Raw genomic sequence first — 12656 nt, 5'->3', positions numbered from 1 at the left:
CTCCAGTACCTTTGTATTACTTTTATAATTTTTAAGGGTTTAATATCTCTAGAATTTTCTTGGATATGGTAAGGATATGCTTTACTTATACTGCTAAATAAATGGATTATCAGATAAATTAATTGAATAGTCTATTTTTTCCCCACTGATTTGCAATACATCTTTTTTATTTAAATTCATATACGTTCTGGAAGTACTTCTCTACTTCTTAAATTACTTGTTCATTCAGGCCCTATCAGCATTGTCTTTTAATAATTTTGGCTTTAACATCCAGCTTCAAAAGACTGCCCTCATTTTTTCCCCAAAAGTTACTGTCTCCTCTTATGCATTTACTTTTCCAGATAAGCTTAGAATCAATTTGTCACTTTCTATTTTAAAAAATATCATTAGAATTGTGTTTCAGATTGCATCTATTTTATAGATACATTGGGTGAATAGATATTTTACAAAACAAAGTCCTCATATTCAGGAACATAGAAAATATCAACATTTATTCAGGACTCATTTAGTATCTGTCTTTAATTTCATTTTTTTTTTAATTCAGGTAATTGTGTGTGTGTGTGTGTGTGTGTGTGACATTTTTCCCAGTATGCTTTTTTTTTTTAATAAATTTATTTATTTATTTATCTTTGGCTGCTTTGGGTCTTCGTTGTTGCGTGCAGGCCTTCTCTAGTTGCAGGGAGCGGGGGCTACTCTTCGTTGCAGTGTGCGGGCTTCTCATTGCGGTGGCTTCTCTTGTTGCGGAGCACGGGTTCCAGGGTGTGTGGGTTTCGGTAGTTGTGGCACGTGGGCTCAGTAGTTGTGGCACATGGGCTCAGTTGCTCCGCGGCATGTGGGATCTTCCCAGACCAGGGCTCTAACCCGTGTCCCCTGCATTGGCAGGCGGGTTCTTAACCACTGCACCAGCAGGGAAGTCCTTTCCCAGTATATTTTTAATTTCTAGTATAAACACACTTTTATCCATTTGAATTTGTGTCACCATGCTTATCTCTCTTATTTACTCCAATATATAGTTAGTTGACTAGTTGGTTCCAGATAGTTCTTCATGTTGTTTCCAAAAAGTAAAATTTTTCTTATTCTTTAATATCTAAAATTCATTGTGCTTTCAAGATGTATTGCATTGAACAGAACTATCTATAAAATACCTACAGTGGTGCTGAAGCTGTACTCCTTTTATCATTTCCAATTTTAGTTATAATACTTCAAATATTTTCAATAATTTTGGTTTTGCTACCATAGTTTTCTATACTTTTAAGATCTCACTTAAATCCTTTATAAGCTAAAGGAAGTTTCATTTTTTTATAGCTTACTAAGCATTCTTACCAGAAACTTTTTATTTTTAGTACAGTAGTAGTTTGTTAGATTACTAATGACTAAAAACTACTCCATTCCTGTGATAAACTCTATGTTACAAAGCTGACTTTGATCGAAGTTTTACTTAAAGTAGTTGCATCTCTATTAATAAAGGAAATTGATCTAAATTTTTCTTTCTTTCACTTTATTGCATTTTATTTTGTGTATGTATAGTTTGGGCTTAGACATGAACTAATCTTGAAATGAGTTGAGAAGCTTCGAAAGGCATTATCTCCCCTTCAGTTCTCCATGTTTTCCCATCCTGTCTTGCAGTTAACATAAAGGTGGTGGGGTTAAAATCTTGAGGCACAATGTATGAGCAGCCCTACTGGCTAATTCACCACATCAAAAAGGGCTGCCTGAAAGTCTCGCCTGTGCCCTCAACAGATTTAATTTGATTGAGAAGTAAACTTTTCTATGTTAAACCACTGACATTACTGGAATGTTTGTTACTGCAGCATTCTGACTAATATAGAAGCTTTCCTCTATTTAATGCTCAGGAATATTTTAAACAATGTATTTAAATATTTGGTAAAATCACTGTAAAATCTTTGGGTCTGATGCCTTTTTAATGGTGAAATTTTTCACTACTTTTCAGTTTTCTGTTTTGCTTGGGTGTTCTACTTCTCCTTAGGTTTAGAATACTATATCTTAGAAAACATCTTTTCTTTAATTTCATGACTCAATTTCCAAACTTATTGGAAGGAAGTTACACATGATCTTCTAAGTTTTAAATCTCTGTATTTGCACCTGATTTCTTATACCTAATGTTTATTCATGATTTTATTTCCCTAGTTGATCAGTCTCTCTTTTATCTTTGTTAGCTTCTTTTTCTCCTTTCCTTGGGTTTATATGGCTAGTTTTTGTTTTTTTTTTTAATTGAAGACAGTTCATAAGACTTTAATTTTTTTCAGCAAATTGTGTTAGCTAGGTCTTTATATGTGACCCACCTTGTTATTTTCCAAAATTTTTAACAATATATTTCAGTATTCCCTTTTTTTTTTTAATTTTATTTATTTATGGCTGTGTTGGGTCTTTGTTTCTGTGCGAGGGCTTTCTCTAGTTGTGGCAAGCGGGGGCCACTCTTCATCGCGGTGCGCGGGCCTCTTACTATCGCGGCCTCTCTTGCTGCGGAGCACAGGCTCCAGATGCGCAGGCTCAGTAATTATGGCTCACGGGCCCAGCCGCTCTGCGGCATGTGGGATCCTCCCAGACCAGGGCTCGAACCCGTGTCCTCCGCACTGGCAAGCGGACTCTCAACCACTGCGCCACCAGGGAAGCCCTCAGTATTCCCTTTAATCCATTTAGATAAATGCATTTTTAAATAATTTCTAAGAAAAGTCAGAATTTTTTTTGACTATGAAATGAATGCATTTATTTTCAATATACTGTTATGCTTAATTTCTATTTTTATTGCTTGTAGTTAGAAAACCTGTTTTGTGTAATTTCTCCTACACGGAATTAATAGAGATTATCTTTGTAGCTTAAATGACATGTTCAATTTTTATAAATGTTTCATGGATATTTGAAAATAATGTATACCTTCTGTTTACTGGTATAAAGTTATATATTAATACTTCTGACACTGAATGTACTGATTGTGTTATTCAAATTATTTCTATTACCCTACTTATTGTTTCCCTCATCTATAAATTTCTAAGAGAGGTATATTAAAGTCTCCCATTGAGGTCATGGATTAGTATATTTCTCTGACAAGATTTTGCATTATATTCCTTGATATTTTGAGAATGAGAACATAAAGATTAATAAAAATGAAAATTCCTGATTCACTAATTTTTTCAATATAAAACATCCATTTTTCTCATGTAATACATTATATCTTAAGCCTTTTTTAATATTGACATCAGCTTTCTTTTTGTAAGTATGTACTAACTATATTTTTGTTCCAACCCACTCTATTTAATACAGTTCCACATTTTGTTTCTGTATATCTTTGTGTAATCTTCTATTTTATTTTAATACAATCTGTTTCTGTCATTAATACCATAGTTCAATTATAGTTTTATCACTTTGATTTTGATAGTAAAGTGCTTGTATTTATTTCTATATTTTTACACTGAGAAAGAAATACAATCCTATATTATGAAAACTTTGCCACTTAAAAGTAAATCTTTGTGATGATAATGTTTACTATAAGAATTTTTTCATTTGATTTCTAACTTCCTTCGCTTTTTCTCAGTGAAATTTAGTTTTTACTGTTTTTTGTTTTTTGGTAATGCATGCCTTTTTCTTACTTCCATTCCTTTTTCATGTTGTATGACCATGTCTCCAAATCACCTTTTTATTCCAAAGGGCAAGTATAACTGATGAACATTTTGAAGTTTTGCCTCTGCAAAAATGAATATTTACCCTCACACTTGATGGCAGTTTGACTAGACAAAGATTCTATGTTAAGACGCCATTTATTATTGAAGTTATTTTTCAATGTCTTCTAGTAGCTAGGGTTATAAATGGGAATTGTGATGCCACCCATATTCTTGATCTTTTGCAGGTATAGTCTGCTATTGTTGCAAGGTACAGAATACCTAACTCAAATAGTATAAAAACAAACAAACAACAAAGACAACAAAAAAAGTCTTTTCTCACAATGAAAACTAGACTAGTGGCATGAGAGTACCAGTGTGGATTAATTCACAATGTTGCTATCGACCCAAATACTTTCCTATAGTTGTAATGCTATCTAAAGTATGTTGACCAAATGTCCTTATGGCCAAGACATGGCTGCCACAATTTCAGGAATCACGTGCACCCTTAACAACACTTTGCAGTAGAAGGACTGAATTTTTTTTTTTCTTTTTCTCTTTATCTGAGAATGCAAACCTTTCCTCTACAGACAGACTTCTCTTTATGTCCCATTAACCAGACTGAATTACATTTCCAAGCCCAAACCAATCCTTGCAAAGGAAATAAGAGCATCACAGTTCTCCCCTTGAGGAAGAAGTCGACCTTCCCTAAAGATGCATAGAACCTGATAAAAGCAAAGTTCTTCTAGATAAAAAAAGGAGACTGAGGAATGGTTGCTGGCAGACAATCAGCAGTATCTATCAAAAAAGTAACTTTGGTTGGCCGCCTTAGCGCTGCAGCTCCAAGGCAGCAAGATGGCGATGCCATCACCAGCCCGTGAGGGCGGAGGGCAGCCAGCAGGACCCGTGGCGGGGCAGACCTCCTGGGCTGCTTCGCGCGGCCCGTATGTTTAGAGGTGTCCGAGGAGCCGGTGCAGTTGCCCTGTGGACGCATCTTTTGGCCTGCATTCCTGAAGGAATGTTTGAAGCCAAAGAAGTCTGTCTGTGCAGTGCATTGCAGCACTCTGGCACCTGGCATCTGAGCTGTGGGACTCAAGCAGCCAATGGAGAGCACGGAGACTTCTTGCCACGGCTGCCATAAAAATTTCTTAAAAAAAAGAAAAAAGAAAAAGAACCCCTTGGAGAACTTGACATGTGTCCCTTGAAGTTGGGTGGCCACAACAACTATGTATGTCTCATATGTAAACAACTTCTAAAAGTCAAAGTCTGGCTGGAGCTGCTTGTGTAAAAAGAGAAACACAAAGTCTACAGTAGGAACGAGTCACTCATCTACCACGGGCGGCCACAGGTGCTTGTTTTTCAAGAGTCAGTCGTGGTCCCTGCAGAACTGGGCTAGAACTGAGTCCTCCTAAAAGGAACCCCACATGCAAGGCCTAAATGGATGGGGGAACGTCAACTCAGTAGAGTGTCTTTTTGCACTAGAAGCCAGGAGCTGAGGGAGGAGTTGCCTATGAGGAGAAAATCGACCATGGGATGTCACAGGTTTTAAAAAATATTTCAACCAAGACGCAACTTCAAAAGAGAGTTTCTGATGGCAGTACCAGAACCTTCTTCTACACTTTCCTTTCAAATGGTAAATGACTTGATGAGCACCGTTTTTAATGCAGAAAAGCGACACCTGCCAACAAGCTGTGAAGAAACCAGCACTAAACATACAAGGTTATGCAGACATGGAAGAACTAAAGTGTATGAATTCCTAGCTTTAAAAATTCAAACTAAGGTTTCTGAGTGGAGAGCCTGTGGTTGCTCTGTGAGACTCATCTAGGTCTTATTTTCCGGTGAGTAGAGGGCACCGGTGGTCTTCTGACATCTAGGTCACCGCAAGGCTAAATGCCAAGATTTTAGGAATAATTAAGGACTTTCTATCAAAATGTTGTTTAGCTTAAGGACAAAGGGTTTCTGTTTTCTGGTCTTAAGGAAGAATGCAAGGGTTTGATTGGTATAGAAAGGAGTGTGGGGAGGGTGCCGAGAGGGAGCCAGGAGGAAGGGCCCTCACCTCCGCGGTCAAGTGCCAGAACTTGATCTGGGCCAGTGCCCAGGAGCCCCAAATCTGCCTCTAGTCTGGAGAGTTTGTTAGGAAGGAGGATTGGGCCTTTAAGACAATCTTGTGTGTACCTTGTCTGCTAACAGCCTGACGATTGTTTACTAATACTCTGGCCTAAGTTACTTCACAGGGATCGCTCCCGCTCCCTGACACATAGTGTGGAAATTACATTCAGAGATTGAAAAAAAAAATCGTGTGTGTAGCAATATTTTTCCACAAAACTAAGTGCAAAATATCTTTAACAAATAATGATGGTAGTAAGAAATATTTGACATGCATGTAGTCATGCAAAAATGCATCTCATTTTACAAAGGCTTAGAAAATTTACAAAATATCCCCTAGGTTTTTAGACTGTGAGCCTTACAATCTTACCCATTTTTCTTTGCATTTAAATGTGGCTGTTTGTCTAAAAAACATTAACATGCAAGTTCAGTGATCTCTAGTCCACCAAATATTCTCTCCCATGGCACGAAGATGATAATGATGATTATAAAATACCACTGAACAAGACTGTACAAATAGATGAGCAGGCCCACTGCAGGGCTGAACAGGGTCCAGTACGGTATAGGGAGCAATTTGACCAGAAGGATCCTGGGCTCAGACTTGCAAGGTGGAATTACAGCCTGTCCCATAAAGTAAAAAGTCTTCTCCCACCAGTAGAAGAAGCACAGCCTCTCTCCTTTCTCCTCCCACCACTTGTGGTACCAGAGCTGGAGGTCCTCCTTGGACGTGGGGAGGGTGTCCATTGGGTATCGGTGGACATGGAAGTGGATTTCCTTGGAAAAGTCCTTGAGGAGGACGTGCCTCTCTGTCTGAGGAATGTTATGAGGGTATGCCACCATGATGTCATGGACAGCGTCCAGGTTCTTACCTTCTCTTAGGCGGTCTACTACAAAAGTAAAGCCTGTAGTTCTTGGATGTTAAGACATTTTCATATTTCTGAAGTCCATTCTTTTTAGCAAATTCATTACTTCAAGCTGTGCTATTTTCTGTGAGATCAGTCCCTTCTAGGAATATGAGGAGTTGAAGTTGTTCATGGATATCACAAAAATAATTATTCACGTTTTCAAAAAAAAAAGTAACTTTGTTGTTGTCGTCTTCCCTGGAGCCTTTTAGAGGTTTTATCCTTGTCTTTACAGTCCAGAAATTTAACCAGGACTTGTGTAGATGTATATTTTTATTTTTCCCATCTTAGTATATAGTGAGTTTTTACAAATTAAAGACCTGGGTCTTTCTATAGCTCAGGAAAATTTTCATCTACATTTCTTTGATTATTTCCTGCCTTCATTCTTTCTGGTCTTACATTAAACTTCAAATTTAACTTTCAGATAAACAACTTATTCTTCATCAATAGCCATCCAAATTTTTAGCCTTTCCCTTGATTTTTTTGTTGTTATCTCTTTTCTCATTACTCATTTTTCAGAGTCTCTTGGTCTTGTTTATGAATTTTAAATTATCCCCAATCTCTGCAATTACTAAAAAATACGTTTGTGTGAGGTTATAATCTATTTCCAAAATTACCTGTTTTTACTTAAGTTGGTCCTGTTTTTTCATATCATCCTCCTTTCTATACTATTGATTTATCTCAGATGTTTGATGATTTTTCATTTTCTATTCCTATTTATATGCAAAGATCTAGATTAGTTAATCTAAGGACGCAATTTGAGATTACCTTGTGGTTCTGATGTTTCTTTCTCCTGTCTTCTATGGGAGGGAGGGGGTGCTAACTATAGGTTCTCTAGAAATGCATGGGGTGAGCTACTGATAAACTCCCCTTAGTGTGCCTGGGTACACTGCCTGGGAAACAGGCAGGCTAAGTACTCCCAAGTTTGCCATGTAAGGAGAGTTCTGAGGAAGTGACAAATATTGGTATATTTTATGTCTAAAAGGAGCTGCAGTTTTTTCCTTATCTACCTATTACAAAAGTCTAGTTACCTGAGGGTCTACCTTGATTCTCTGTTCATCCTCAGTATTTAATATAAGAACTATGTCTATATGCAGAGCCTGTTAATTGGTAAGGCATTCTCAGCACATTGTCCTAGAGCAAATTCTAAACCGAGAAGCTCCATAAAAGGAGGGATGTGAAGAACTAAGGGGAAGAACGTTACCTAAGGTCCACTTTAAGAAATTAACATGGAGCAGTGTGGCCAAAATGGCAAAGTAAGAAGACCTCACCTCCTCCCATGGGCACACCAAAATTTAAAACATTTACAGAGCAACTATCTAGGAGAATGACCTGAAGACTAGAAGAAAAGATTTGCCACAACTAAAGATATAAAGAAGGAACCACAACAAGATGAACAGGAGAGGTAGAGAGGAGGTATAGTCAAGACCCACACCCCTGAGTAGGTGACCCACAATGGGAGGATAATCACAATTGCAGACGTTCTCCCCAGGGAGCAAGAGGTCCAAGCCCCACATTGGGTTCTCCAGCCCAGGAGTCCTGCACCGGGAAGATGAGGCCCCAGAATGTCTAGCTTTAAAGGCTGGCAAGGCTTGCATATGAGACAGCTGAAGGTCTGCAGGAAAAAGAGACTCCTCTCTTAAAGAGCTCATGCACAAACTCACATGCTTTAAGTTCCAGCACAGAGGCAGTAATTTGCAAGGAGCTTGGGTCAGACCCACTTGTTGATCTTGGAGTCCTCCTGGAGAGGTGAGAGGCAACTGGGACTCCCTCTGGGACATAGACATTGATAAGAAACAATTTGGGGAGCTCATTCTACCATGAGGACACTGATGCTGGCATGTGCCATTTTGGAGTCCTCCCTCTAGTCTGTTAGTGCTAGGGGCAGGCCAATACCAGCTCCAGGGCCCACCTCAGGACACAGCCCCACACACCAGTGGGCCAGCACCAGCACCAGGGCACCCACCTGGGCCCCACAGTCAGCACCCCGTGGACCCAGCCCCAACACCAGTGGGCCAGCACCAGTCCCAGCCCCTCCCCCAGGTCCCACAGGTAGCTTCCCAGGCCCCAACCTTGCCCATGAGCAGGCCAGCACCAGCCCTTAGCCCCCATAGGCCCTGCAGGCAATTGCCCCAGGACCTGGACCCAAATACCAGCAGGCCAGCACCAGATCCAAGACCTCTCAAATGCTACAGCCAGCATCCCCACGGCCCAGCCTCACAGCCAGTGGTCAGGTACCAGACACAGGACCCCCCAGCCACAGAGCAAGTCGGCCCAGGACATGGTCCTGCCTACCAGAAGGCTGGCACCAGCCCTGAGACTGCTCAGGGAATGTAGCCAGCTGAACCGAAAGGCAGAGCCTGGCAGCCAACCAGGTCAGGGCCCAGCCCTGCCTACCAACAGACTCACATTAGTCAGCGCCACAAAATAAGGGCCATGCAGCCCACATAGAGGGCAGCCCTGCACGTATAGCCCTGGTGACTAGAGAGGAGTGTGCTGCTGGGCCCTACAGAACATCTCCTACAGAAGGCCACTTCTTCAAGATCAGGAAATGTAACCCACCTACCTAATACATGGGAAAAAAAACCACAGAGACTTAGGCAAAGTGAGGAGATAGTAAAATATGTTTTAAGCAAAGGAACAAGACAAAACCTCAGAAAAGAAGTAAATGACAAGGAGATGAGCAATTTAACAGGTAAAGAATTCAAAATAATGATCATAAAGATGCTCAAAAAACACAAAAGAAGAATGAAAACAGTGAGAATTTTAACAAAGTTAGAAAATATAAAGAAGAACCAAATAAAGCTGAAGAATACAATAAATGAAGTGAAAAATATACTAGAAGGAATCAACAGTAGATTAGATGACAGAGGGGAATGGATCAGCGAACTGGAAGACAGAATAGCAAAAATCACTCAAGCTAAAGACAAAAAAGACAAAATAATTTTTTTAAATAAGGATAATTTAAAAGACTTTAGGGACAACATTAAGTATACTAACATTCGCATTGTAGGGGTCCCAGAAGTAGAAAAAAGAAAGTGACAGAGAACTTATATGAAGAAAAAAAATAGCTGAAAACTTCCCTAATGTAGAAGAGGAAACAGACTTCCAGGTCCAGGAAGCACAGAGTCCCAAACAAGATTCCTCAAAGAGGTCCACACCAAGACACATTATAATTAAAATGGCAAAAATTAAAGATAAAGAGATAATCTTAATAGCAGTAAGAGAAAAACAACTAGCTATGTACAAGAGAACTCCCATAGCTATCAGCTGACTTTTCAGCAGAAATTTTGCAGGGCAAAAGGGAGTGGCATGATATACTCAAAACGATGAAAGGAAAAAAAAAAAACAACACTATAACCAAGAATATTCCACCAGGCAAGGTTATCATTCAGATTTGAAGGAGAGATAAAATGTTTTACAGACAAGCAAAAGCTGAAAGATTTCAGCACCACTAAGCTGGCTTTACATAAATGTTAAAGGGACTTCTCCAAGCAGAAAAGAAAAGACCACAACTAGAAATAGGAAATTCGCAAAAGGAAAAATATCACTGGTAAAGGCAAACATACAGTAAAGGTAGTCACTTATAGAACTAGTAAGAAGGTTAAAAGACAAAGGTATTATAATTATCTATATTCACAATAAAAAGTTAAAGGATACACATGAAGAAAAATGTAAAATATGATGTCAAAACATTAAAAGTGAGCAGGTGGAGTAAAAATGCATGTTTGTTAGAATGCATTCAAACTTAAGAGATCATCATCTTAAAATAATCATATACATTAAAAAAAATATTAAAATATATTTTAAAACAAAGACTGTAACAAGAGACAAAGAAGGACATTACATAATAATAAAAGGATCAATCCAGCAAGAAGATATAACAATTGTAAATATGTATGCATCCAACATAGGAGCACCTAAATACATAAAGCAAATATTACATAAAGGGATAAATTAACAGTAACACAATAGCAGTCGGTGACTTCATCATCTCCCTTACATCAATGGATAGATCATATAGAAAGAAAATCAGTGAGGAAACACTGCCCTTAAACAATACATTAGATCAGACGGACTTAATACTTATCTAAAGAACAATCCATCCAAAAGCAGTAGAGGGACTTCCCTGGTGGCGCAGTGGTTAAGAATCCGCGTGCCAATTCAAGGGACATATGTTCGATCCCCAGTCTGGGAATATTCCACATGCTGCAGAGCAACTAAGCCCATGTGCCACAACTACTGAGCCTGTGCTCTAGAGACCATGAGCAACAACTACTGAGGCCGCGTGCCACAACTACTGAAGCCCATGCACCTAGAGCTCGCGCTCCACAACAAGAGAAGCCACCACAATGAGAAGCCCACGCACTGCAATGAAGAGTAGCCCCCGCTCGCCACAACCAGAGAGCCGGGGGGCTCGCCACTGCCCCCACGCGCAGCAACAAAGACCCAACGCAGCCAAAAATAAATAAAATAAATAAATTAGTTTAAAAAATAAATAAAATACTGTTTAAAAAAAAAAGAAACAAAAGCAGTAGAATACACATTCTTTTCAAGTGCACATGGAACATTCTCAAGGATAGATCACATGCTAGGCCCCAAAACAAGTCTCAGTAAATTTAAGAAGACTGAAATCATATCAAGCATCTTTTCCTACCACAACACTATGAGACTAGAAATCAACTACAAGAAAAAAACTGCAAAACACACAAACACATGGAGAATAAACAATATGCTACTAAACAACCAATGGGTATTGAAGATCAAAGAGGAAATTTTTTAAAAGGCACAGAGACAAAGAAAACGGAAATTCAACAATCTAAAATCTAAGGGACACAGCAAAGCAGTTGTAATAAGGAAGTTTATAAAAGCCTATCTCAGGAAACAAGAAAAATCGAAATAAACAATTTGACCTTAAACATAAAGGAACTTCAAAAGAAAAACAAAACCCAAAGTTAGTAGAAAGAAAGAATACAAATTAGAGCAAAATAAATAAAACAGAAACCAAAATAAAAGAAAAGATCAATGGAACTAAGAGCTTTAAAAAGATAAACAAAATGATAAAACTTTAGTGAGACACATCAAGAAAAAAAGGGAGAGGGCCCACAAAATCAGAAATGAAAGAGGAAACATTACAATCAACACCACAGGAATACAAAATGTCACAGGAAATTACCATGACCAGTTATATGCCAATAAACTAGACAACCTGAAGAAATGGATAAATCCCTAGAACCATACAATCTCCTAAGACTGATCAGAAAGAAACAGAAAATGAAGAGACAGATTACAAGTAATGAAATTGAATGAGTAATAAAAAATAAAACTCCCCACATACAAAAGTCCAGGACCAGATGGCTTCACAGGTGAATTCTACCAAACTTTAAAAATGAGTTAAATACCTATTCTTAACAAAATATTCCAAAAAATTGAAGAGGCAGGAATGTTTCCAAACTCACTTTACAAGGCCAGCATGATCCTGATACCAAAATCAGACAAAGACACCACCAAAAAAAGAGAATTACAAGCCAACATCTATGATGAACATAGATGCAACAACTCCTCAACAATATATAAACAAAACAAATGCAACAATACATTTAATGATCATACAACATGATCAAGTGGGATTTATCTCAGGGATGCAAGAACGTTCCAATACCCACAAAACAAAATTATGATACAGCACATCAACAGATTGAAGGATAAAAATCATATGATCATCTCAATAGAGCAGAAAAGGCTTTTGACAAAATTCAACATCCAATTATGATAAAAACACTCAACGAAGTGGGTACACAGAGGAAATGTACCTCAACATAATAAAGACCATATATGACAAACACAGAGCCAACATCATTCTCAACACTGAAAAGCTGGCAACTTCTGGTTGCCAAGGAGGGGTAAGGGAGGGATGGATTGGGAGTTTGGGATTAGCAGATGCAAATTATATATAGAATGCATAAACAACAAGGTCCTATAGGGAACTATATTTAATACCCTGTGATAAACCATAATGGAAAAGAATATA

The 12656-nt window shown here is 38.5% G+C and overlaps 1 long non-coding RNA gene and 1 pseudogene across 4 annotated transcripts in view; both read right to left on the bottom strand.

Annotated features, from left to right (window-relative positions):
- LOC309630062 overlaps window positions 1-12656 on the bottom strand; it is a 415145-nt gene that overhangs the window by 303821 nt on the left and 98668 nt on the right. The gene's annotated exons all lie outside the window — the stretch shown is intronic.
- Window positions 5910-12656, bottom strand: part of LOC309628980 (lysocardiolipin acyltransferase 1 pseudogene) — a 59118-nt pseudogene continuing 52371 nt past the window's right edge. The window contains exon 2 of the transcript in view: window positions 5910-6911. The product of the transcript in view is annotated as a lysocardiolipin acyltransferase 1 pseudogene (transcript). The remainder of the gene's footprint in view (window positions 6912-12656) is intronic.

Source organism: Balaenoptera borealis, assembly GCF_965194805.1.
Source record: "Balaenoptera borealis genome assembly, chromosome: 5".
NCBI classification, from domain to species: Eukaryota; Metazoa; Chordata; class Mammalia; order Artiodactyla; family Balaenopteridae; genus Balaenoptera; species Balaenoptera borealis.
This window is presented reverse-complemented; position numbering and strand designations above follow the sequence as displayed.